The sequence below is a fragment of the Pristiophorus japonicus genome, chromosome 1 (assembly GCF_044704955.1).
Source record: "Pristiophorus japonicus isolate sPriJap1 chromosome 1, sPriJap1.hap1, whole genome shotgun sequence".
Lineage (NCBI taxonomy): Eukaryota > Metazoa > Chordata > Chondrichthyes > Pristiophoridae > Pristiophorus > Pristiophorus japonicus.
This window is the reverse complement of record NC_091977.1, coordinates 499,719,239-499,746,418: the sequence shown is the minus strand read 5'-3', so window position 1 is coordinate 499,746,418 and position 27,180 is coordinate 499,719,239.

The window sequence follows — 27,180 nt, the reverse complement described above, 5'->3', positions numbered from 1 at the left end:
CAAATCCGATTCTTTGTCTTAGTTTTGGTGGGCTTGGTAATTCTTTGTTGACTTTTGGCAGGCTCGTTAACGATAACTTGTTTAGGACGTGTCGATCTGTTGAATTCGAGTTGCGATTGCAAAAATTGTTTTTGGTGTTTACGTTGTCTGCCTAGGCCTGGGTTTTCCATGCAGGCCGGATAGGTGATTAACATTATGCACGTGCTGGATGGGTTTCATGCTTAGAGCTATGGTTGGCTATCTCTGGGTCAATTGTTGCTATGTTAATGTCTCCTAGGGAGCAGAGTTTTGGAGTTTACACAATTTTACCAGACAATTTGTTTAGCTCCAATATCCCAATACCCAAAAACTGGCCTTTTCAGAGATTAGTATTCCCCTGGTTTTGCGGTCCTTTTCCCTTGCAGACCCATGCACCTTTTAAAATCCCAAAGTTCATATTAAGCGAGTCCAAAATGATCCTTCCTTGGAGTTTCATCACACAGAGGGGGAATCTTTGAATTTTGAGAAAACTTTGAGTTTTATACTAGCTCAAACTTGAGACCAAACAAATACTGATGCATTTTTCTCAACCCGTAAACGCATGCCAGAGCTTCTTTTTCAATCATGCTGTAGGCCCTTCCGGCTTTGGACAGACTCCTGGACGCATAGGTGACCAGTTGCAAAATCCCCGATTTGTTAACGTGTTGTAACACACAGCCGACCCCGTATGACGACGCATCGCAAACTAGCACTAGTCGTTTACATGGATTATACAGAAGAAGCAGGTTGTTTGAACATAACAGATTTCTGGCTTTCTCAAAGGCAGTCGCTTGTGATTTCCCACATACCCAGTTGTCTCCCTTGTGCAGTAGCACATGTAGGGGTTCTAGCAAGGTGCTTAACCCGGGTAGCAAATTACCGAAATAGTTGAGGGACCCCAGGAACAACTGCAGCTCCGTCACGTTCTGTGGTCTCGGCGCGTTCTTGATGGCCTCCATCCTGGCGTCGGTGGGTGTGATGCCGTCTGCCGCGATTCTTCTCCCTAAGAACTCAACCTCATGCACCAGGAAAACACACTTCGAGCGTTTCAACCTGAGTCCCACATGATCTAGATGACTTAGAACCTCTTCCTGATTCTTCAAGTGTTCGATGGTGTCCCAACCTGTGACCAATATGTCATCCTGGAAAACCAGGGTACGTGCAACCGACTTGAGTAGGCTCTCCTTGTTCCGTTGGAAAATTACCGCGGCCGAACGAATCCCAAACGGGCATCTGTTATAGGACAGACCTTTGTGTGTATTGATGCAGGTGAGGCCTTTCGAAGATTCTTCCAGCTCCTGCGTCATGTAGGCCGAGGTCAGGTCCAACTTGGTGAACGTCTTTCCTCCAGCCAGGGTCTGCCTTGGGTAGCGGGTAGGTGTCTGCCTTGGGTAGCGGGTACTGGTCCTGTAGCGAAAAACAGTTAATCGTTAGTTTATAGTCCCCACAAATTCTGACCGTGTCATTACCTTTGAGTACCGGGACAATCGGACTGGCCCACTTGAATTCCACCGATGCAATGATGCCTTCTCGCTGCAGCCTGTCCAGCACAATTTCTACTTTCTCTCGCATCATATACGATACCGCCCGTGCCTTGTGGTGGAAGGGTCATGTACCGAGAACTAAATGGATCTGCACTTTCGCCCCCGAGAAACTTCCAATGCCTGGCTTGAACAACGATGGAATTCTGCTCAGAACCTGGGTACATGAGGCCTCATCGACGGACAAAAGCGCTCGAATGTTATCCCAGTTCCAGTGGATTTTTCCCAGCAGGCTTCTGCCAAACAGTGTGGGGCCATCCCCTGGCACAATCCATAGTGGGAGTTCGTGACTTTGACTTCTGCGCTGCCAATTACAGGGATCAGCTCTTTGGTGTAACTTCTTAGCTTGGTGTAAATGGGGCTGAGCTTGGGCCTGTGTGCCTTGTTGCACCACAGCCTGTCGAAGGCCTTTTTGCTCATTATGGACTGACTCGCATCCGTGTCCCGTTCTATGGATACTGGAATTCTGTTCAGTTCAACTTTTAACATAATCGGTGGACATTTCGTGGTGAAGGTATGTACACCGTACTCTTCTGCCTCCTTGGTGCGAGTTTCTAGTTCCGCCTGATGCACCAAGGATCGATCTTTCTCTGCAACGTGGTGGTTTGCAGGGTTTGCAGCTCGCCTGCACATTTGCTGGAGGTGTCCCATTGTTCTGCAGCCGTTGCGCGTATATTGCTTGAAGCGGCATTGCTGGGCCCGATGATCACCTCCACAACACCAACAAGGTGTTAAATGCCTCGCATTAACAATTGATGGTGGACTCTGGGTCATTTGTGATCATGCAGCAGCCGGCGTGTACATTTTGCCATGTATATTCCTGCTCGAAAACGATGTTACTTTGTGCACAGTACTAGCCGAAACCTCTTTGTGCTGTGAAATTTGTTTTGTGTTATCGCTGGTGGACATAAATACCTGTGCTATCGTTATGGCTTTGCTCAGATTCGATGTTTCAACAGTCAATAGTTTGCGAAGGATTACCTCATGTCCAATGCCAGGCACAAAAATGTCTCTCAGCATTTGTTCAAGGAATCCATCAAATTCGCAGTGTCCTGCAAGGCGCCTTAGTTCGGCGACGTAGCTCACAACATCCTGGCCCTCCGACCGTTGACACATGTAGAACAGATACCTCGCCATCAAAACGCTTTCCTTTGGATTTAGATGCTCCCGGACCAGCGTACACAATTCGTCATAGGATTTGGCTGTTGGTTTTACCGGAGCTAGAAGATTCTTCATGAGGCCATAGTTTGCTGCCCCACAGATAGTAAGGAGGATCACCCTTCATTTGGCAGCGTTCTCATCTTCTTCCAGCTCATTGGCCATGAAGTATTGGTCGAGTCTCTCCACAAAGGCCTCCCAATCATCTCCTTCTGAGAACTTCTCCAAGGTTCCAACAGTTCTTTGCATTTTTACGCGGTTGTTCGTTACCTTGTTGCCAATTATTATGCTCATAATAAAGGCTGAAACTGAGTACTGTATGCAATGAATAAGTGTGACCTTAGCTCCTTTAATTAGACTCCAGAGATAGGTACAGCATGGGAGGCCTGCTTATATACAGTGCTCCCAAAGGATACTGGGATCCCTTGGGATGCCAACAGGTAGGCCCTTCGGTGGTGGTGTGATACAGGTTGCCAAGGTTAAATACATAACAGTAACATACTGTCTTTAACTGATAAATGGAGATGGACAACTAGCCTCATGAATAGCAGCAAACATTTGTTGAGCAAATGTACCTGCTGAACTTGTAAACTGTTTAGTGAGTTTAAACGATGTGTTTAGGTGCTTGTACCTGCAGGAGGTATTCACACGTAAACAAACCCCTTTTACCTTGAGGTAATTTGCAGACTTTGTGTCTCCAATGAAGGGTCAACAGGGTCATAAAACACGACATTTGGGGCTAAAGGGAGGAGTCAGACCTTGGGAATTCTGTAAAATTAGTTAACGATGTGTAGTGTGACCAAATGGTTGCTGACCACTCCTGACATCTAACAGATAACATAGAAACATAGAAAGTAGGTGCAGGAGTAGGCCATTCGGTCCTTCGAGCCTGCACCACCATTCAATATGATCATGGCTGATCATGCAACTTCAGTAACCCGTCCTACTTTCTCTCCATACCCCTTGATCCCTTTAGCCGTAAGGGCCACAACTCCCTTTTGAATATATCTAACAAACTGGCCTCAGCAACTTTCTGTGGTAGAGAATTCCACAGGCCCACAATTCTCTGAGTGAAGAAGTTTCTTCTCATCTCGGTCCTAAATGGCTTACCCCTTATCCTTAGACTGTGACCCCTGGTTCTGAACTGCCCCAACATCGGGAACATTCTTACTGCATCTAACCTATCCAATCCCGTCAGAATTTTATATGTTTCTATGAGATCCCCTCTCATTCTTCTAAATTCCAGTGAAAATAAGCCCAGTCGATCCAGTCTTTCTTCATATGTCAGTCCTGCCATCCCAAGAATCAGTCTGGTGAACCTTCGCTGCACTCCCTCAATAGTAAGAATGTCCTTCCTCAGATTAGGAGACCAAAACTGCACACAATACTCGTGTGGTCATCAAGGCCCTGTACAATTGCAGTAAGACCTCCCTGCTCCTATATTCAAATCCCCTCACAATGAAGGCCAGCATGCCATTTGCCTTTTTTACTGCCTACTGTACTTGCATGCCTACCTTCAATGACTGATGTACCATGACACCCAGGTCTCGATGCACCTCCCCTTTTACTAATCTGTCACCATTCAGATAATAATCTGCCTTCCTGTTTTTGCAACCAAAGTGGATAACGTCACACTTATCCACATTATCCTGCATCTGCTATGCATTTTCCCATTCACCTAACTTGTCCAAGTCCCCCTGTAGCCTCCTAGCATCCTCCTCGCAGCTCGCACTGCCATCCATCTTAGTGTCAGCTGCAAACTTAAAGATATTGTATTCAATTCCTCTGTCTAAATCATTAATGTATGTTGTAAATAGCTGGGGTCCCAGCACTGAACCCTGCGGCACCCCACTAGTCACTGCCTGCCATTCTGAAAAAGACCTGTTTATTCCCACTCTTTGCTTCCTGTCTGCCAACCAGTTCTCTATCCACATCAATACATTACCCACAATATAATGTGCGTTAATTTTGCACACTAATCTCTTGTGTGGGACCTTGTCAAAAGCCTTTTGAAAGTCCAAATATTCCACATCCACTGGTTCCCCCGTATCCACTCTACTAATTACATCCTCAAAAAACTCGAGAAGATTTGTCAAGCATGATTTCCCTTTTTTAAATCCATGCTGACTTGGACCGATCCTGTCACTGCTTTCCAAATATGCTGCTATTACATCTTTAATAATTGATTCCAACATTTTCCCCACCACCGATGTCAGGCTAACCAGTTTATAATTCCCTGTTTTCTCCCTCCCTACTTTTTTAAAAAGTGGTGTTACATTAGCTACCCTCCAATCCATAGGAACTGAACCAGAGTCTATAGAATGTTGGAAAATGACCACCAATGCATCCACTATTTCTATCGCCACTTCCTTAAGTACTCTGGGATGCAGACTATCAGGCCCTGGTGATTTATTAGCCTTCAGTCCCTTCAATTTCCCTAACCATTTCCTGACTAATAAGGATTTCTCTCAATTCCCCCTTCTCGCTAGACCCTCGGTCCCCTAGTATTTCCAGGAGGTTATTCGTGTCTTCCTTAGTTAAGATAGAACCAAAGTATTTGTTCAATTGTTCTGCCATTTTCTTGTTCCCCATTATGAATTCCCCTGATTCTGACTGCAAGGGACCTACATTAGTCTTCTCTAATCTTTTTCTCTTCACATAGCTATAGAAGCTTTTGCAGTCAGTTTTTATATTCCCTGCAAGTTTACTCTCATACTCTATTTTCCCTCTCCTAATTAAACCCTTAGTCCTCCTCTGCTGGTTTCTAAATGTCTCCCAGTCTTCAGGTTTGCTACTTTTTCTGGCCAATTTATATGCCTCTTCCTTGGATTTAATACTTTCCCAAATTTCCCTTGTTAGCCATGGTTGAGCCACCTTCCCTTTTTTATTCTGACGCCATACAGGGATGTACAATTATTGTTGTTCATCCATGTGATATTTAAATGTCTGCCGTTGCCTATCTACTGTCAATCCTTTTAGTATCATTCTCCAGTCTATCCTAGCCAATTCACGTCTCATACCGTCGAAGTTTCCTTTCTTTAAATTCAGGACCCTATTCTCTGAATTAACTGTGTCACTCTCCACCTTAATGAAGAATTCTACCATATTATGGTCACTCTTCCCCAAGGGGCCCCGCACGACCAGATTGCTAATTAATCCTCTCTCATTACACAAGACCCAGTCTAGGATGGCCTGCTCTGTAGTTGGTTCCTTGACATATTGTTTGAGAAAACCATCCCTTATACACTCCAGGAAATCCTCCTCCATAGTATTGCTACCAATTTGGTCAGCCCAATCAATATGCAGATTAAAGTCATCCATGATAACTGCTGTACCCTTATTGCACGCCTCCCTAATTTCCTGTTTTATGCCTTTCCCAACCTCCCTACTACTGTTTGGTGGTCTGCACAAAACTCCCACTAATGTTTTCTGCCCTTTGGTGTTTCGCAGCTCTATCCATATAGATTCCACATCATCCACGCTAATGTCCTTCCTTACTATTGCGTTCATCTCCTCTTTAACCAGTAATGCTACCCCACCTCCTTTTCCTTCCTGTCTATCCTTCCTGAATATTGAATACCCCTGGATGTTGAGTTCCCAGCCTTGGTTACCTTGGAGCCATGTCTCCGTAATCCCAATTATATCATATCCGTTAACTGCTATCTACGCAGTCAATTCATCCACCGTATTACGAATGATGACTCAGAGCCTTCAGGCTTGTTTTTTAACACTCTTTGTCCTTTTTGAATTATGTTGTAATGTGGCCCTTTTTGATTTTTGCCCTTGATTTCTCTGCCCTTCACTCTTGTTTTTCTCCTTCCTACCTTTTGCTTCTGCCCCCTTTTTACTTCCCTCTGCCTCCCTGCATAGATTCCCATCCCCCTGCCTTTTTAGTTTAACCCTCCTCAACAGCACTAGCAAACACTCTGCCTTCGACATCGGTTCTGGTCCTGCCCAGGTGCAGAAAGTCCTGTTTGTACTGGTCCCATCTCCCCCAGAACTGATTCCAATGTTCCAGGAATTTGAATCCATCCCTCTTGCACCATTCCTCAAGCCATGTATTCATCTTAACTATCCTGCTATTTCTACTCTGACTAGCACGTGGCACTGGGATTACTACCTTTGAGGTCCTACTTTTTAATTTAACTCCTAGCTCCCTGAATTCAGCTTGTAGGACCTCATCCCGCGTTTTCCTATATCCTTGGTACCTATATGCACCACAACTACTGGCTGTTCGCCCTCCCCCTCCAGGATGCCCTGCAGCCACTCTGAAACATCCTTTACCCTTGCACCAGGGAGGCAACATACTATCCTGGAGTCTCGTTTGCTGCCGCAGAAATGCCTATCTATTTCCCTTACAATAGAATCCCCTACCACTATAGCTCTCCCACTCTTTTTCCTGCCCTCCTGTGCAGCAGAGCCGCCCATGATGGCATGAACTTGGCTGCTGCTGCCTTCCCCTGATGAGTCATCTCCCCCAACAGTACCCAAAATGGTGTATCTGTTTTGGAGGAAGATGTCCGCAGTGGACCCCTGCACTACCTTACTTCCAGTGCTCTGCCTGATGATCACCCATTCCCTATCTGCCTGTATAATCTTTACCTGCGGTGTGACCAACTCACTAAACATGCTATTCACGACATCCTCAGCATCGCGGATGCTCCAGAATGAATCCACGCGCAGCTCCAGTGCTACAATAACAATGGACACAGGATGTGTATGTTGGAAAGATTGACAGCTCAGAGAACACAAGTCGAACATTGTAGGAACGCCTCTCACAGTCCCCAAATGATTGATTTACTAAGAAGGGAAAAAGCTGTATAAAAGAGAGTGACTAAAAGAGATCAATGCTGCAGTCAGAAGGAGGTGGCCTGGCCAGTCATCTCACCTACGAGGACCTACAATCAATGTTGGACTGATTATCTGCAGGGTGGTTGTTATGTATGAAGTCTTGTAGCATTACTGGTGTACTGGTCGAACTGTGATTGGGTTTTTGAATTTGTCTTGAGAACAATAAAATGTTCAAGGCAGAACTCGTGTGTCTTATATAATTTCTCATAAGTCTCAGGTCTGAACTTTATAACCTGTTTGATGGGGCGAAGGGTAATTCCACATGTCTTATATGTGTCAGCAGGCGAAGAAGCATCTAAAAAAATGAGAGAAATTTTGACATTTCTTTCCTTACTTCGGCCACCTTGCCTTTAAATTTCACCCCCGAAGTGCCTGGCCTCCTGATCTGCACCTCCTGCAGCTGCGTCATGTCACGATCTCCTGGTGAAGGAGATCGGGGCGCAATGTCCTACCGACACCGCAAACCTGCTGCCGAATTTAGCGGGAGTCGTTCATCTCACCGTGCCCGGTCGGTAAGTGATTAGCGCCCCGTTATCGCCACCCAGAGGTGATAACGGGAAGTGCTAAGGAGGCCATTGTTTAGGCCTAAGGATCAAACTTGGGGACCTGTTTGTTCTGTATGGCTCTGTCTTCTTCTTCTTCTTAGGCAGTCCCTCGTATCGAGGATAACTTGCTTCTACGCCAAAAAGGAATGAGTTCACAGGTGTTTCAATGAAGTACCTAATATTCCAAGGTCCCGATTAACATGTTGAAGGGTGGAAGATGCCTGTGTGTGGATTTTTTTTAACATATGGTGGCCATTGCACACCAGCCACCACATGGGCTTCAAATAGCTAGGCCTTGGTCTAGTGGCAAGGATTAACCAAGACAACTGGAGATCAGCTCTGCTGCACAGACCGAGTGCGCAAACATATCACAGTGTGGGCTAGCCCATTCTGCTCCTGGGCCCTCGCCTCTGCTGGGCCCCAAACTCACGCCTCTCAATCTCTCACCGCTCCTTCACTGTTCTGGTGCAGCGCTGCCAGCCCAATGCATAAAAGGAGCAACGTGTGGCGACCCTGGAGCAACGTGGCAGCGTGAGCCGGTCCGGGAGGGCGATGGCTGTGAAGAGGATGACTGGATTGAATGGCTCTGTACAACAATATTAAGTCCATTTACCAACTGAACTGGTTTGCCTGTTTTGCCAGTAATTTGCATCTGAAGTATAACAGTCTGATGCAGGGTGGGAAGGGAAGTTCTTTCATTAAGATCTTATTGGGCAACTTTATAAACTTGCGCGAGTTAATTTTTTTTATTGAGGCTGGAATCTGTTGTTGATGGAGAAAGAGTCAGACTGAACACTGTGAGCTCAATGTAAAGTGTGCCCTTAGTCTTTTATTGCAGGTCTCCAGAATGCATTTCCAACCTGTGAAGCCTCCTTAAATACCTGTGCTCCCAAGGGATTATGATCCCTCTGGTGGCTGTACAGAGTATATGCAAATCAAGATACATAACAACGTTCCCCCCTAAAGTCAATAGAGTAACTATTTACAATGTGAGTCAATTTGGGGCCCTGCTTGCCCTGGTTGATCGTCTCGGTGTGAAGGCTGGTGTTGTTGAGTCATTTGTTGGGCCCTTGCTGGGCTGCTGTGCAGCTGGCCTTGCTAGGCTGCCTGGTTGTGTTGGGCCTTGCAGGGCTGCTGTGGATGATGGGTTCTGCTTCGTGGTCAATCGTGGTGTCGGTTTCCACTGGTGTGTATGTTGGGGGATCAAAAAAGGTAGGGTCTAAGGTGGGTTGCTCAGAGTAGTCCGTGAATCTGAGTTGGATTTGGTCCAAGTCTTTCCGGTGAATGAGTCCATTTGAAAGTTAGACCCGAAACACCCTGCTCCCCTCTTTGGCCACAACAGTGCCGGGAAGCCACTTGTGACCATGTCCATAATTTAATACAAATACAGGATCATTGATTTCAATCTCAAGTGACACATTTGCGCTATCATGGTATGCACTTTGTTGAAGCCGCCTGCTCTCTACCTGTTCATGTCGATCAGGGTGGACAACAAGAGCCATGTCTTGAGTGCTCTTTTCATGAGCAGTTCAGCAGGTGGGGTCCCAGTGAGTGAGTGGGGTCTCGTGCGGTAGCTAAGCAGGACTAGGGATAGGCAATTCTGCGGTGAGCCTTCGGTTACCCTCTTCAAGCTCTGCTTGATGGTTTGCACTGCTCTCCCTGCCTGACCATTGGACACTGGTTTAAACTGGGCAGTTGTGACATGTTTAATCCCGTTACGGGTCATAAATTCTTTGAACTCAGCACTGGTAAAACATGACCCGTTGTCGCTCACCAGGACATCGGGTAAGCCATGTGTGGCAAACATGGCCACAGGCTTTCAGTGGTGGCAGCGGACTTGCTGACCGACATTATTTCACATTCAATCCACTTGGAGTACGCGTCTACAACCACAAGGAACATTTTACCAAAGAACGTGCATCCTCGACCATGGTTTAGAGGGCCAAGAACATAAACTTAGTGGCGCCTCCCTGGGTACATTGCTTAACTGCGAGCATGTATTACATCTGTGAACGCAGGACTCTAAGTCGGCATCGATGCCGGGCCACCACACATGGGATCTGGCTATCGCTTTCATCATTACAATACCTGGGTGGGTACTGTGGAGGTCATTGATGAAGGCATCTCTGCCCTTCTTGGGGACCAGTACTCGATTGCCTCACAGAAGGCAGTCTGCCTGTATAGACATTTCACCTTTGCGCTGTTGGAATGGCTTTATCTCTTCCTGCATTTCCACTGGGACACTGGACCAGCTCCCGTGAAGCACACAGCTTTTGACTAGAGATAATAAGGGGTCCTGGCTTGTCCATGTTTTGATCTGCCAGGCAGTGACAGGTGATTGCTCACTCTCAAATGCTTCCATAACCATGGCTAGATCTGCGGGCTGTGCCATTTCCACCCCCGTGGTGGGCAATGGCAGCCTACTGAGAGCATCGGCACAGTTTTCTGTGCCTGGCCTGTGACGGATGGCATAGTTGTATGCGGACAACATGAGCGCCCATCTCTAGATGCGGGCTGAAGCATTGGTATTTATCCCTTTGCTCTCGGAAAGCAGGGATATAAGTGGCTTCTGGTCAGTTTCCAATTCAAATTTTAGCCCAAACAGGTATTGATGCATTTTTTTTACCCCATAGACACACGCTAGCGCTTTTTCTTCAATCATGCTATAGTCTCTCTCTGCCTTAGACAGACTCCTCGATGCATAAGCAACCGGTTGCAGTTTCCCAAAATCATTGGCTTGTTGCAATACACTCCTGACGCCATATGACGACGCATCACATGCTAGTACCAAACGCTAATATGGATCATACAACACAAGCAATTTGTTTGAGCATAACAATTATCTAGCTTTTACAAAGGCATTTTCTTGGATTTTGCCCCAAACCCATTCACCCCCTTTTCATAGTAAGACATGTAGTGGTTCTAGCAGGGTGCTGAGACCCGGTAAGAAGTTACCAAAGTAGTTCAAGAGTCCCAGGAATGACCGCAACTCCGTCACGTTCTATGGCACCGGTGCGTTCTCAATTGCCTCCGTCTTCGCGTTGGTGGGCCTGATGCCATCCGTTGCAATCCTCCTTCCCAAGAACTCCACTTCAGGTGCCAGGAAAACGCACTTTGATCGTTTTAACCTGAGCCCCACGCGGTTGAGCCAACTAAGAACCTCCTCCAGGTTCTGCAGATGCTCGACTGTGTTCCGACCTGTGACCAAGATATCGTCCTGGAAGACCACGGTGTGCGGGACCGACTTCAGTAAGCTTTCCATGTTTCCCTGGAAAATCGCTGCCTCTGATCGGATTCCAAATGGGCATCTGTTATAAACAAAAAGACCTTTGTGTATGTTGATGCAGGTGAGGGCCTTTGATGATTCCTCCAGTTCCTGCTTCATGTGGGCTGAAGTCAGATCCAGCTTCGTGAACGTCTTTCCTCCTGCCAGCGTTGCAAAGAGGTCGTCGGTTTTTGGAAGTGGGTATTGGTCCTGCAGGGGGAAACGATTGATAGTTACTTTGTAATCGCCACAGATTCTGACGGTGCCGTCACCCTTGAGGACTGGGACAATAGGACTGGCCCACTCGCTGAACTCGATCAGTGAGATGATGTCCTCTCTTTGTAGCCGGTCGAGCTCGATTTCTAATCTTTCTCTCATCATGTACAGTACTGCTCTCGCCTTGTGATGGATGGGTCGCGCCCCCGGAACTAGGTGGATCTGCACATTTGCTCCTTGGAATTTCCCGATGGTTGGTTCGAACAGCAAAGGAAATTTGTTTAAGACCTGTGCACACGAAGTGTCATCAGCGGGCAATAGCGCTCGGATGTCATCTCAGTTCCAGTGTATCTTTCCCAGTCAGCTCCTGCCGACCAGCGTGGGACCATCGCCTGGTGCCACCCAGAGTGGTATCTTGTGCACCGCTCCATCGTACGACACCTTTACCTGTATTACTGCCGATTACAGGAATCAGTTCTTTCATGTAATTTCTTAGTTTCGTGCGAATTGGGCCTTGTTGCACCACAACCTTTCGAAAGTCTTTTTGCCCACAATGGACTGGGTCGCGGCCATGTCCAGCTCCATTGACACTGGGAGTCCATTTAGTTCGACCTTCAGCATTATCGGGGGACAATTCATGGTAAATGTGTGCACCCCATGTACCTCTGCATCCTCTATCAGAGGTTCTGTTTCGTCGTGATCCTCCGTGGATCTGTCCTCCTCTGCAACGTGGTGGTTTGCAGGTTTAGCAGTCCTAGCAGCTCGCCTGCACACACGTTGGATGTGTCCCATTGTTTCCCAGCCCTTGCAAATGTATCCTTTGAATCGGCATGAATGGAAACGATGATCACCCCCGCAGCGCCAACAAAGTGTTAATGGCCTTGCATTCATCACCCTTGATGGTAGACTCTGAGACATCTGCGCATGTGTAGCTGCAGGTATGTGTGACCTGCCCTGTCCGTTACGATTCGAAAACAACATCACTTTGTTCACAGAACTTGTAGCAGCACTTGTTTGCTGAGAGATTTGCTTAGTATTGTCACTGGTGGCAATGAACCCCTGGGCTATTGCTATGGCCTTACTCAAGGTTGGGTCTCTAATGTCAAAAGTTTGCGAAGTATGGTTTCGTGGCCAATGCCAAGTACGAAAAAGTCTCTGAGCATGTGCTCCAAATGTCCTTCAAATTCGCAATGTTCTGCAAGGCGTCTTAGCTCAGCGACATAACTCACCACTTCCTGGCCTTCAGATCTTTTGTAGGTGTAGAACCGGTACCTCACCATCAGAACGCTTTCCTTCAGGTTCAAATGCTCTCGGACCAGTGTGCTCAAATCGTTGTACGATTTCTCCGTGGGTTTCGCTGGAGTAAGCAGATTCTTCATGAGGCCATACGTTGGTGCCCCACAGATGGTGAGGAGGATCGCTCTACGTTTGGCAGCGCTCTCTTCCCCATCTCGCTGATTGGCCACGAATTATTGGTCGAGTCGCTCCACAAAAGTTTCCCAACCATCTCCCTCCGAGAATTTCTCCAGGATGCCCACTGTTCTCTGCATCTTTGGGTTCGCCATCTGTGTCTCATCACCAGTTGTAGTGTATGACGAAAGAGTCAGACTGAACACTGTGAGCTCAAAGTAAGGTGTGACCTTCGTCTTTTTATTGCAGGTCTCCAGAGTGCCTCTCCAACCTCTGAAGCACTCTTAAATCCCTGTGCTCCCAAGGGATTATGAGATCCCTTGGGAGTCCGGGGAATGAGCTCTCTGGTGGCTGTACAGAGTATATACAAGTACAGATACATTATAGTGGTTATGATCTGAAATTGTTGAACTCGATGTTGAGTCCGGAAGGCGATAACGTGCCTAATCAAAAGATGAGGTGCTGTTATTCTAGCTTAGTTTGAACTTACTGGAACAGCGTAGGAGGCTGAGGACGGAGAGGTCAGAGTGGGAGTGGAGTGGATAATTAAAATGACAGGTGACCAGAAGCTCTGGTCATGTTTGCAGACTGAATAGAGATGTTCCTCAAAATGATCACCCAATCTGCATTTAGTCTCCCCAAAGTAGCGGAAACCACATTGTGAAAGCGAATACAGTATATTAATTTGAATGAAGTACAAGTAAGTCGCTGTTTCACCTGGAATAAATATTTGGGGCCCTGGACGATGGGAATAGAATCATAGAATCATAGAAATTTACAGCATGGAAGGAGGTCATTTCAACCCATCGTCTCCGTGCCAGCCAACTAGAGGCTATCCAGCCTAATCCTACTTTCCGGCTCAAGTTCCGTGGCCCTGCAGGTTACAGCACTTCAGGTGCACATCCAAGTACTTTTTAAATGTGGTGAAGATTTCTGCTTCATTCACCATTTCAGGCAGTGAGTTCCAGACCTCCACAATCCTCTGAGTGAAGAAATTTCCCCTCAAATCCCCTCTAAATCTTCTACCAATTACTTTAAATATATGCCCCTTGTTTGTTGATCCCTCTGCTAAGGAAAATAGGCTCTTTCTATCCACTATATGTAGGCCTCTCATAATTTTATACACCTCAGCCTCCTCTGTTCCAAGGATAACGAACCCAGCCTATCCATCTGCCCTCATAGCGAAGATTCTCCACTCCCGGCAGCATCCTCATAAATTTCCTCTGCACCCACTCCAGTGCAATCACATCATCTGTGTAATGCGGTGACCAGAACTGCACGTAGTACTCTCGCTGTGGCCTAACTAGCTTTTTATATAGTTCAAGCATAACCCCCCCCTGCTCTTGTCTTCTATGCCGCAGCTAATAAAGGCAAGCATTCCATATGCCTTCTTAACCACCTTATCTACCTGGCCTGCTACCTTCAGGGATCTGTGGACATGCACTCAAAGGTCCCTTTGTTCCTCTACACCTCTCAGTGTTCTACCATTTATTGTGTATTCCCTTTCCTTTTTAGCCCTCCCCAAATACATTACCTCACACTTCTCTGGATTAAATTCCATTTGCCACTGTTCTGTCCACCTAACCAGTTGATCGATATCTTCCTGCAGTCTGTAGCTTTCTTCTTCCTTATGAAACACACAGCCAATTTTAGTATCATCTGCAAACTTCTTAATCATACTCCCTATATTCAAGTCTAGGTCAATGATGTGTACCACAAAAAGCAAGGGACCTAGTACTGAGCCCTGCAGAACTCTACTGGAAACAGCCTTCCAGTCACAAGGAAGGGGAGGAGGTACAAGGGCAGGCGTTGCAACTCCTGCGTTTGCAGCCAATTTACACACAACAAGGTTGCTGACAACAATGTAATCATTTTAGATTTTTTACTGATGCTGGTTGAGGAATAAATATTGGCCAGAACATGAGGGAGAGCACCCCTGCTCTTCTTTGAATAGTGTCATGGGATCTTTTACATCTATCTGAAAGACTGCACCTCTGACAGCGTAGCACTTCCTCAGTCGCCTCCCGACCTGCGAGTGAACACCTCCGCAGGTCGGGAGATAAAAGAGCTGGAGCGGCAGGCCACTTCAACCTCCAGCGCTAGCTGCTCCAAGTATGCGACGATTTTGAGATGGGCGACTGGGTGACATCATCAAAACCATGGTCGCTGTTTTGGAGCGTGGGCAGGAACATCGGCAGGGCCCAGGTACAGAGGAGTGGGAAGGTCGGGGCGGATGAGCGGCGAGTGTTTGTGGCAAGATGTGGTGAATGTTTATGGCGGAGGAGCCGTGAGAGATTGTGGCGGAGGTGTGACAGATGAGGGTATGGACCCAGAAGAGCCGAGGGCCCAGGGGCAGCATGGGCCACCCCACACTACGATATGTGTGTGCACTAGATCCGTGCAGCAGAACAGGTCTCCAGTCGTCCTTGCCACTGGATAAAGACCTAGCTCTGTCAAGCCCATGTGGTGGCTGGTGTGCAACAGTCACCACACATTAAAAAAATCCACGCACGGGCATCTTCCACCCTTTCAACTGGAGTTCAGAACTGGAACATCATGTCCTTGATTGAAACATCTGTGAACTCATGTGGAAGCAAGTCATCCTCGTTCGAGGGACCGGCTATGGTGATATGACTCCCTCAGTGCTGCACTGCAGTGTCAGAGTTGTGCTCAACTCTGCGGAGTGGGACTTGAACCCACAATTTTCTGACTCAGAGGTGAGAGTGCTACCACTGAGCCCAGGCTGACCAAGTATTGGTACAGTAGAGCCCTGCAACATGATTTCAATACCAACTTTTTCTTTGTTTGCAATTTTTGATGGCAGTTTCCTGGTGGCTCAATGGTAAGTGTTGTGATTGAGGCATACAGATTCCTTACATCCATGGTGGAATTGTGCCATCACTCTGCTTGAACTCAAACATGAGAATGAATACATGGGTAAGGTACCTGAGCGGGAATGAAACTCATGTAAGCATAACCCAGGCATTCAAGAGTCGAGGATAGAAAATTGGAGGTGGAGAAGCATTAAAAAAATGTTTTGGTAATGCAGCTCAATATATTGAGAACAGTTGTTTTGAAGGAAGCCCTACAGGCAACATCAGGATTGGTTTGATAGATAACAGAATAAAATAAGACACCGGAGTAGTTAACGTACAATATTACAGACATGATGAGAGTAGGAGAAAATAAATTGTATAATAATAAAAATTAGTGACAGCAAACTTGCTTGTGAAGGCAGGCCTACTTTAGTAATGTGACTAGGCCTAAAGCTATGGAATACTGATTTGTTGGTTTAATACAGTGAGGTCCATCAATTGACAGCAAAACAGCATAGTTCCAATCTGCAGGTGTACAGAGTAAACTACAACCCAATACACATTCTATTCACTTAACACCTTTTAGATCCACAATTCCAACCTTGAACGTCAATCCTAAGAATGATAAGGGGTCGAAATTCATTTTTTACCACCAGCTGAAACCACCTGGGGGAGGCGGCAACTGGGCGGAAACGGCTGAGCGCCGGCGTTAGGCAGTGTTGCCGCCTGCTGGGAAATTCGGGTCTGGTTTATCAAGGGCGCAAAAGAATTACCGACTCGCCGACTACCGCCATGGAAATCATGACGTCAGTATGCATGCAATGTCTCGTTGGCGCCGGTCTCGCCAAATTCCCTTTTCGCACCTCACTTACTGGCTGGTGGGAAATACGCCACAAAAAGTTGGCGTTCACAAGTCGCAGTAACCAATCCGGAGTGGTATTGAAAAGGAGTTGCAGCCGGGCCACAGAGGTTGCGGTCAGTGATGTGTTTTCTCTTCACAGAGTGCGTAGGTGTTGGCGTGCTGCGGCTACTCAGCTTCACTACAACCATTTTGCAAACATTGGTGGCTTTCAGGTCTGATCCAGTGCCGATTAGCATAGCTCAGTTACCTTCAGCATCTTAATGGGGACAGTGATGGCACACCACGTTGTCCTGTGTCGAAGACTTCAAAGGCGCTGTCTACAGAGACGGGTTATGGACCAATGTGGGTCCACACCAGAGAAAAGTCCCCAGACGTCAGGGCAGGAGGCTATATACACAAGGTTTACCGTGCGCATTACTCTTACCTTGATATGTCCGACGAGCATAAGATGGTTGTGGTTCCACAAGGTGGTGGTCAGGGGCTCTGCCAACTCCTCGAAGCTGACATCAGTACCAGGACCTCGCTGTAAGTGCCAGTGAAAGTGACTAGCCCACAACTTCAATGCTACCCGCTCCTTCCAGTCTCCTGTAGGCAATATATGCAATGTCTCGCAGTTTACAGTACATTGCAGCATTCACCGAAGTTCTCTGCAGCCGACGAATGGACCACATAAAGTTCAGCATGCAGAGGGAGAACCAAGATGTGCGCTCCCGTGGCTTTGCCAAGATAGCGGGCTTCCTCATTGTTCAGGAAGCCATTGATTGTACACATGTGGCATTGCGGGCCCTGCCTCACAATGGAGAGGTGTTTTGGAATCGCTAGGGCTACCACTCCCTCAATGTTCAGCTGGTCTGCGATCACAGGCAGATCATCCTCGCTGTCAATGTACTCGATCCTGGTAGCTGCCGCAATCCCTTCATCCTGCCTGAGAGCAGTGTGCCATGACTGTTCCAGCCACTGCATGAAGGGCATGGCTGGCTCATTGGCATCAAATGATATATGCTGGGTAAATGCACCACCATCGAAAGGTCACGTTAGTGAATTGAAGAGCATTTACTGTGATTGAAAGGCTGCATTAGAGGGAGCAGCGTGTGGCGGCCTGGCCTGGAAATTGCCGTGGTCCCGGCCTGCAAAGACCATCAGCAGGTCGGGGCCATCAGAGGGAGCAGTGTGTGGCGACATACCACTGCAGGAGGGCGACGGCTGCGAAGTCAGGTCGCTGATTGCAGTGCAGACAGGCACAGCAGGAGGGGCGAAGAAGCAGCAAGAGTTTGTAGAAGGAAATGACCAAGGCCCAGGAGAGGCGTGAGTCTGGGGCCCAGAAGAGCTGAGGGCCCAGGGGCAGCACGGACCAGCCCACACTGCGATATGCATGCACGCTCAGTCTGTGCAGCAGAGCTGGTCTCCAGTCGTCTTGAGTAATCCTTGCCACTGGACAAGACTTAGCTCTGTCGAGCCTGTGTGGTGGCTGGAGTGCAATGGCCACCACACGTTAAAAAAATCCAAACACAGGCATCTTCCACCCTCCAAGATGTACTTCTGGATCTGGAATAGTTGGTCCTTCATTGAAACACCTGTGAACTCATTCCTTTTTGGCGTGGAAGCAAGTCATCCTCGCTTCGAGAGATTGCCTATGATGACGATGATGATGAGTCTCGCCCACTGGCTGATGATACCCTTCCACAATCCCACCACCCCTGCTGAGCAGCGCTACAACACCAGCTATATCGCAACCTGGGCGATTATTGAGCAAACAATCGGGGTTCTGAAGCAGCGGTTTCGCTGCCTTGACCACTCAGGATGGGCATTTCAGTACTCACCTGATAGAGTGTCCATGTTCACCATTGTGTACTGAGTGCTGCACAACGTAGCCATCATGAGGGCCCAGCCATTATCAGCGGGGATGGATAATCTACTCAGGAGGATAATGAGAATGAAGAGGAAGACGAAGAGACTCAGCCAAGGAGGAGGCAGTCTGACACTGTTGCGGCTGCAAGGGCTGCTCATCAGAGATTCATCGCACATCGATTCCAGTGAATGATGCAAGACGTGCCGAATGGCCAGCCTATTCACCTGGCGATCTGCTGAAGACATTGCGTCCCACTCTCCAAGCCTCTGTGTCTATAAATCGCAAGACAATAATGTGACAAATCAAAATAATTTTTATTCACAATAAAAACTAATGTGCTGTAAAGAAGGACAAAAGGACGCCATCATCCACAGCAAATAATAATGCAAACAAGACCCCTTTAAAGATTATCACCCACATCCAACTATTTAGTTCATATTCAAACAAGGTCAACATCTCTGGCCACTATCACACAATTCTTTAGTGGGTTAAACCAATTGCAACTATTTACATGAGTTCATATTCGAACACGGTCAGCATCTGTGGCCACTATCACACAGTTCTTCAGTGGGTCTTGCTCAGTGATTTGCCACCCCTTCCCTTCTTCCCCCGTTCCACACCTACTGCTCCTCGTCAATGGGGTCTCAGTGCCTGTAGCAAGGCTGGTAGAAAGTTGCACTAAGGGTTGCATTGCTGCCACACCTGATGGCCTAGCAGGACATCCCCAACCAGCTCAGGCCCTGGAAGGTCCGGCTGTGGACTGCATCATCTCAGCATGGGCGGCAGCACTCTGTGGTGGATGGTTTGCAGAGAGCTGAAAGTGCAAGGGCGTAATGATATCATCCTGAGAGAGGACATCACGTTCCAACAGGACCAATTCCCCCGGGGCAGAGCCTCAGCCTCTGGAGCAATCTGGGTGAGCACCGATTGCTGCCCTACATCAGCAATGTTAAGTCGCCGTTGAACAGGTGGAGCCCCAGACACGATGGCAGCCGTCAGTGTGTGCCTGGCATCAAGTTGACTCGAAAAGAGCACAGAATTCGACTGCAGCACACCATAGAGCTGATTGATGCCACCACACACTGACGACATGACAGTATGCAGGCCTATCATAGCGTCCGTCTGATGCTCAATGGCTACTGTGATGTTAGCCATAGCCCGTGCCACCATGTCTGGGATCCAATGGTCACTTGTGGCATCCAACATCCATTGGTATCAATCAAGGAGGGGCTTCTTGGGGTGCTGAGAGGCATGTGCAATAGTTGAGACGGACTCCTCCATCCTCACACCTAGTGCATCGACACTCTCGGGCATCCTTGCCAATGCACCCAGCAGATTGCTGTGCTGCTGAACATCACTCAGGTGCGCACTCATTCTCCGGGGAACTGGCCCCCTGGTTTCCCCTTCCCTGTGGCGTTGCTGCAGGCCACTTTGTCCCGGAGCATCACCCACCTCCATCTCCCAGACCACGCCTTCCATCAAAAAGCTTCTGGCCCCGCTCTCTGAGGACCCTGCATCCTCTGTAACATCCAGAGGACATTTCTCTGGATGTTACAGAGGATGCAGCCTCCTCCTCCTCTCCACCGTCACCCGCAGTCGAAGGCTAACGTGCAGCCTCCTGTCCGTCGGGGTCATCGTCTGAAAGCACAGAGCCAGAGGAGACTGGTTACCTGCATGGGAGGGGGCCAGGGCTGGGAAAGGCGTTCAGAAATGCCAGCCTCATGAAAAGTGGTGGAGAATTGTGCTGTCAGGGCAGAGTGGCCTGCTGGGTGCTGCAAATGAATTCAACATACCATCACTGTCCCGAGGGGGCTCGGCCTGACCCACTGCCACCGCACCAAATTGTGCACCCATCAGGGCCGAGACACGTTTGTCCAATGCAGTTATGGGTTGCAGATCAGGGTCCCCTCCTCTGGTTCGCATTTGTTCCCTTCTATTTTGGGCAAGCTTGGCCTGCAAGATGAAAGAGAACAACAGACTTAGTGTCCTTCTATCTGTCTGTCTGACATGCTTACATAGTTCAGAACGTGTTACTGTATTAGAGTCTTTACAGTTCGATGTAACTTCGATTAGCTGCGAGTACTTGATGTGGCAATGCTTGAATGAAGGGGCGAGTACTTAACAGTAATTGTAAGGATACCATCTTCCAGATGCATATGAAGACTGGGAAGGTAACAAGATGAAGGGTGGGTCTCCACAGCGGATTATGAAGGTTAACAGCGCATGCAGGCCCTTGGAGTGGATGAGACTACAAATGTGAACGTTGCATCTGGCCTCGCCCACATAGAGCATGGGGTCCCACACATTCAAAATGAGGAGGGAATGCACATTGAGCTCAGAGCATGGCATGCTCAGGTTAATGTAACATATACTCACCCTCAGCTGACGCGTCATGTTGTTCCACTTCTTGCGACACTGGGTCGCTGTCCTGGGCACCGTGTCACTAGCTGAGAATCTTTCAGCCACTTCTCGCCATAGACGTTGAAATGCCTGTGGCTGTGGCCTTCTGCCAGCCTCAGTCCACAACAACTCCTGCCGCCTCTCCAGAGCATCAAGGAGTGCATCGGAGAAGCGGTGAGCACGCTGGTGAGCTACTGCTGCATCTGCCATCTTCACCCTCTGAGTGAGTGCCTAGGAAGGGAATATAAGCACGAGGCAGTTCCCCCTCACCACCCCCCCCACCCCACCCCCTCCATCACGGTCTCAATTGAAACCAGATGGCGCCAATTTGTCTGGGGCGCAGTTACAAATGCTGATTACCGCCTGGATGTTGCCGCCCCGCTTGCTGCCCCACTTACCGCCAGTTACCACGTCCAGAGTAGCGTGCAATGCCTGATTTAACACTGCAATTCCCTCTTCAGGCGGCAAAACTGAATTTCGCGATTGGTGGTGGCAACTAGCCAGTGTCACCACCTCCAAATCGGCAGTACCGAATTTCGACTCCTAAGAATCCGAATAGTACAATGTGGGTTTGTGCGGGCGATTCCCCACATCGTGGAAAGGGCTGAGGAAAGATACTACAGACTATACCAGATATGATTTCTCTTTTTGGTCATTTACCAATACCTCTTTCAAGTGTTCCCCTCTCTCACCCATGGATGTTGAGCCTATTGCAGTGCCTATACTACCACCTCAACTGTAATCAACCACAGTATAGACTAGACACTTAACCTAGGGCCTTCCTTTAGCGGTAGTTAAACTGTTTTTATTTTGAAATGGAGAAGAGTAGTGACGCACTTTTGTGTCAAATTAATGCAGATTACTCCGCTGAGACATGCATTTAGGAAACAATGTACCTCAGCTTCCAGTGTAAGGTCAAAAGCAAAATACTGCAAATGTTAGAAATCTGAAATAAAAACAGAAAATTTTGGAAATAGTCAGCAAGCCAGGCAGCATCTGTGGAGAGAGAAACAAAGTTAACGTTTCAGATTGCTGACCTTTCATAAGGTGATAGATGAAGAAGTCATCTGGTGACCAATTATCCTCCAAAATATTTGCTCTCCTGCTGCCTCGACCCTTTCCATAATCCCCATCTGTTCCATTGCCTTCCATAACTGCACATCTCAGTTACCAATGCAGCTTTTATTTTATTTGTTATTGGGATGTGGGCGTCGCTGGCAATGCCAGTATTTATTGCCCATTCCTAATTGCTCTTGAGAAGATGGTGGTGAGCCACCTTCTTGAACCACTGCAGTCCTCCACAGTGCTGTTAGGGAGGGAATGCCAGGATTTTGACCCAGTGACGATGAAGGAACGGTGATATACTTCCAAGTCATGATGGTGTGTGACTTGGAGGGGAACATGGAGGTGATGGTTTTCCCATGTGCCTGCTGCCCTTGTCCTTCTAGGTGGTATAGGTCACAGGTTTGGAAGGTACTGCCGAAGAAGCCTTGGTGAGTTGCTGCACTGCATCTTGTAGACTGTACATACTGCAGCCATGGTGTGTTAGTGATGGAGAGAGTGAATGTTTAAGGTGAAGGATGGGGTGCCAATCAAGCAGGCTGCTTTGTCCTGGATGGAGTTGAGCTTCTTGAGTGTTGTTGGAGCTGCACTCATCCAGGCAAGTGGAGAGTATTCCATCACATTCCTGACTTGTGCCTTGCAGATGGTGGGAAGGCTTTGGGGAGACAATCGCCGCAGAATACCCAGTCTCTTACCTGCTCTTGTTGCCACAGTATTTATGTGGCTGGTCCAGTTAAGTTTCTGATCCATGATGACCCCCAGGATGTTGATTTTGATGGATTCAGCGATGGTAATGCTGTTGAATGTCAAGGAGTGGTGGTTAGCTTCTCGCTTGTTGGAGATAGTCATTGTCTGCCACTTTTGTGGCATGAATGTTATTTGCCACTTATCAGCCTATGCCTGAATGTCGTCTATGTCTTGCTTCATTATCTGAAGAGCCACTAAATATGACTTCAGCACAACAGCTGGGACGTTGCCGGGGCCCATAGCCTTTGCTGTATCCAGTGTGCTCATCCGTTTCTTGATATCACGTGGAGTGAATTGAATTGACTGAAAACTGGCTTCTGTGATGGTGGGAACCTCAGGAGGAGGCTGAAATGGATCATCCACTCAGCACTTCTGGCTGAAGAGGGTTGCCTTGTTTGCACTCATGTGCTGGGCTTCGCCATCATTGAGGATGATGATATTCATGGAGTCTCCTCCTGCCGTTAGTCATTTAATTGTTCATCACCATTCATGACTGGATATGACAGGACTGCAGAGCTTTGATCTGATCCATTGGTTGTGGGATTGCTTAGACCTGCCTATAGCATGCTGCTTCCACTTTTTAGAATGCACATAGTCCTGTGTTGCAGCTTCCCCAGGTTGGCACCCCATTTTTAGGTACACCTGGTGCTGCTCCTGGCATGCTCTGCTACACTCCTCATTGAACTAAGGTTGGTCCCCTGGCTTGATGGTGATGGTAAAGTGAGGGATATGAGGGCCAAAAGGATTAGATTGTGGCGGAATACAATTCTGCTGCTGGTGATGGCCCTGATGGCAGCTGTTAGTTCTCCGTATAGAGACATTCTTCTGTTGAGTTGTTATGATGTATTATCCAGAATGAATAAAGGTTTGCTAACCACTATTTCATGAAGACTGTTGCGATAAGCCCGAGAGTGTTTCTACGCTTTTGGTCGATGTTGATACTCTGTCTTTTGCCTGAGGAGCTGTTTCAGCAAATCTTTGCAAACTCTGCTGCATCATCGCCCTCTTGATACATGGAGATTATTTCTTCTTGACTCGATCTCCTGATTACTCATGTCTAAAACCCCTTTCTGCTGAGTGCAGGGAGTACAATTTGCAGTCTTGAATGCATCGATCCTTTTTCTTTTTCTTGCTCATTTTTCCTTCTTGCTATTTCACCTGATATTTTGCCCTGAGTTACATTTAAGGATAGATTATTCAGAGAAGTACAAGGATCACTGATGACCCTATCAATCCCTTTCTGTTATTCTTAAATCCAGTAATCTCCTGTAACAGGCTCTCGCACTCCTGTTCATTTCACCTGACCTGCTATTTGCAGGCGGCAGTTCTGTTGGGGATTCAATTTCTACATATTGTTTTTCCTTGCTAGCTTTTACTGAGAGTATAGAATTCTGCTCATGAAGGTAGTCACTGCAATAGCATAAGATAAAGTTTGAATTTATGCGCACAGTCTAACTTATGATAAAACAAAAGTTGATTATTCCCAGCAATTATTTCTGTGACTGTTGTCAGTTCTCATTGAGTAGGTAACCTTGTTTTGAGAATGTTGTGCCTATCAAGCCGTGGAATGTTAGTGCTGGAAAACACAGTCAGATCCAGGCTAAAACATTGTTCTGATTCTGGTTCACTCCAAGTACTTTTCCTTCATGCAAAGAACATGCATTCCCATCGACAAGCCTTCACTTCCTGTTAATTTAAATGTGACTTTACACATGAAGTATAGCTTCAACAATGAACCCTTTCATTCTTATTTAACAGTAGATTAAACCTGTCCTGATTAAAGAATGTGATAGGGTAGACAGAGAGAAACTATTTACTGTGGAGGAGGAGTCCGGAACAAGGGGGCATAGCCTTAAAATTAGAGCTAGGCCATTCAGGGGTGATGTCAGGAAGCACTTCTTCACGCAAAGGGTAGTGGAAATCTGGAACTCTCTCCCTCAAAAAGCTGTGAAGCTGGGGCTCAATTGGAAATGTCAAAACTGAGATTGATAGATTTTTGTTAGGCAAGGTTATTAAGGGTTACGGAATCAAGGTGGGCAGATGGAGTTTAGATACAGATCAGCCATGATCTAATTGAATGGCGGTGCAGGCTCAAGGGGCTGAATTGCCTACTCCTGTTCCTATGTTGGTAGTACATAAAATGTTTTTAAATTATTCTTTCACAGGATGTGGGCCTCGTTAGCATATTGCCCATCCCTAATTGCCCTCAAGAAGGTGCTGGTGAGCTGCCTTCTTGAACCGCTGCAGTCCGTGTGGTGAAGGTACTCCCACAGTGCTGTTAGGAAGGGAGTTCCATGATTTTGACCCAGCGACGATGGTGATATATTTCTAAATTGGGATAGTGTGTGACTTGGAGAAGAACTTGGTGGTATGGTGTTTGCATGTGCCTGCTACCCTTGTCCTTCTAAATGGTAGAGGTCTCAGTTTTGGAGGAGCTGTCGAAGAAGCCTTCACAAGTTACTGGAGCCCATCTTGTAGATGGTACACACTGCAGCTACAATGCACTGGTGGAGGAAAGAGTGAATGTTTAAGGTGGTGGATGGGTGCCAATCAAGTGAGCTGCTTTGTCTTGGATGGTGTTGAGCTTCTTGATTGTTGTTGGAGCTGCAGTCATCCAGGCAAGTAGAGAATATTTCATCACATTGCCTTGTAGATGATGGAAAGACTTTGGGGAGTGAGGAGGTGAGTCACTCGCCACAGAATACTCAGCTTCTGACCCGCTCTTGTAGTCACAGTATTTATGTGGCTGGTCCAGTTAGGTTTCTGGTCAATGGTGACCCCCAGGATGTTGATGGTGGGGGATTCGGCGATGGTAATGCCATTGAATGTCAAGGGGCGATGGTTAGACTCTCTCTTTTTGGAGAGATTCATTGCTTGGCACTTGTGTGGCACAAATGTTACTTGCCACTTATTAGCCCAAGCCTGAGTGTTATCCAGGTCTTGCTGCATGCAGGCATGGGCTGCTTCATTATCTGAGGAGTTGTGAGTTGAGAAATTCCACTGCATCTCATGTCAAACACAGATAATATCAGATACACTAAATATTTTTTGTAACAAGCTCCATTTATTTCTGAATCGAATTATTTACAGCATCAAGTAATAAAAGTGAGATATTGAAATCTTTCCAGAAACGGCCGTCTGAAGGGTTAAGTGGACAAATTGGCCAAATTAAATCTTTGGCAATTTCGCACAGAACTTGGAATGAGAGTTAAAAGCAGACTTATTCCTCAATGAACCAAAAGAACACATTCTATGCAGGAATTATGCAGGCGCATGCTCACATATTCTGTCCCCATGCCTCACGATCTGACAAAAACTGAATTGCAGACGCGCATGTGCTGCATTTTTACATCCATAAAAAACTTTGAAAACCAGCTTCTGTGCTGAAGTTCAGGAAGACAGAGATAATCCCCTTGAACAATGTCAACAATTTCCACAACCCTTAAACACAAAGACGTGATAACATTGGCTCTTGATGTGGCCGTGCACTGTTTACGTTTGGGCCATTTCACACGTCCCACTATCACCGGGTTCAAAGCACCATTAGCTCAACTGACTATTTTTGGATCAGTACAAGAGAAGCTTTCTTGAATGGACTTCTATGATCATTTCTAGTGGCCCATCCACTCTTGATGAGCTTTGTAGTCAAAAGATTTTCATATTATTAACATTTTGCTCATTACTGCAGACTTCTTTAGCCTGATTTTCACCCAGACTATTCAGCGCAACAGCGTGTAATTGGGATAACAATAACGTTGCAGTACTTACTGCCTCATTTGCGCTTGTGAGGTGGTCACTGCCATCTGGATCCGAGTTTGGACCCGGCTGACTTAGGGGCCATCAGGTCTCTGGTGGCAGCATTATCGAGTGGACATCTTAAGGGAATCAAGGGATATGGGGATAGTGCAGGACAGTGGAGTTGAGGTAAACGATTAGCCATGATCTTATTGAATAGCGGAGCAGGTTCGAGGGGCTGAATGGCCTACTTGTGTTCTGAATACTTAAGTTCTTTTATGTTCTATCATGCAGATAAGACCCTGTTGCAATTTTCAGGTGATTCAGCAAGACTACCACAGAGGGCAAGACCTACACAGGAAACTGGGCATTACAGGAAGCTGGACGTGTGTTTGGAGCACTATTTAAAGTGGCACCCATGGGTAAGTAGTTGGATTGTAAGACCTGGGAAACCTTGGTTTCTCCAGAATGCTGTATCTGTGTGGGAGAAGTTGTTGAAGGCTTTTTCTGGACTCGAGGAGCCTCTTATCAGCTCATTAAACTTCTTTCGGCATTGCACCCATGTCCTGGGCGGGAGGCTGACTGCGTTTACATGTTTGGAAACCTTCTTGCAGGTATGCTGCAGTGTTTGTCTCAGGATTCTTGTGGCCCTGGAGGGGAAGAGGATGTTCTTGCGTGCCCTTGCTTGCTCAAGCACAATTCCCT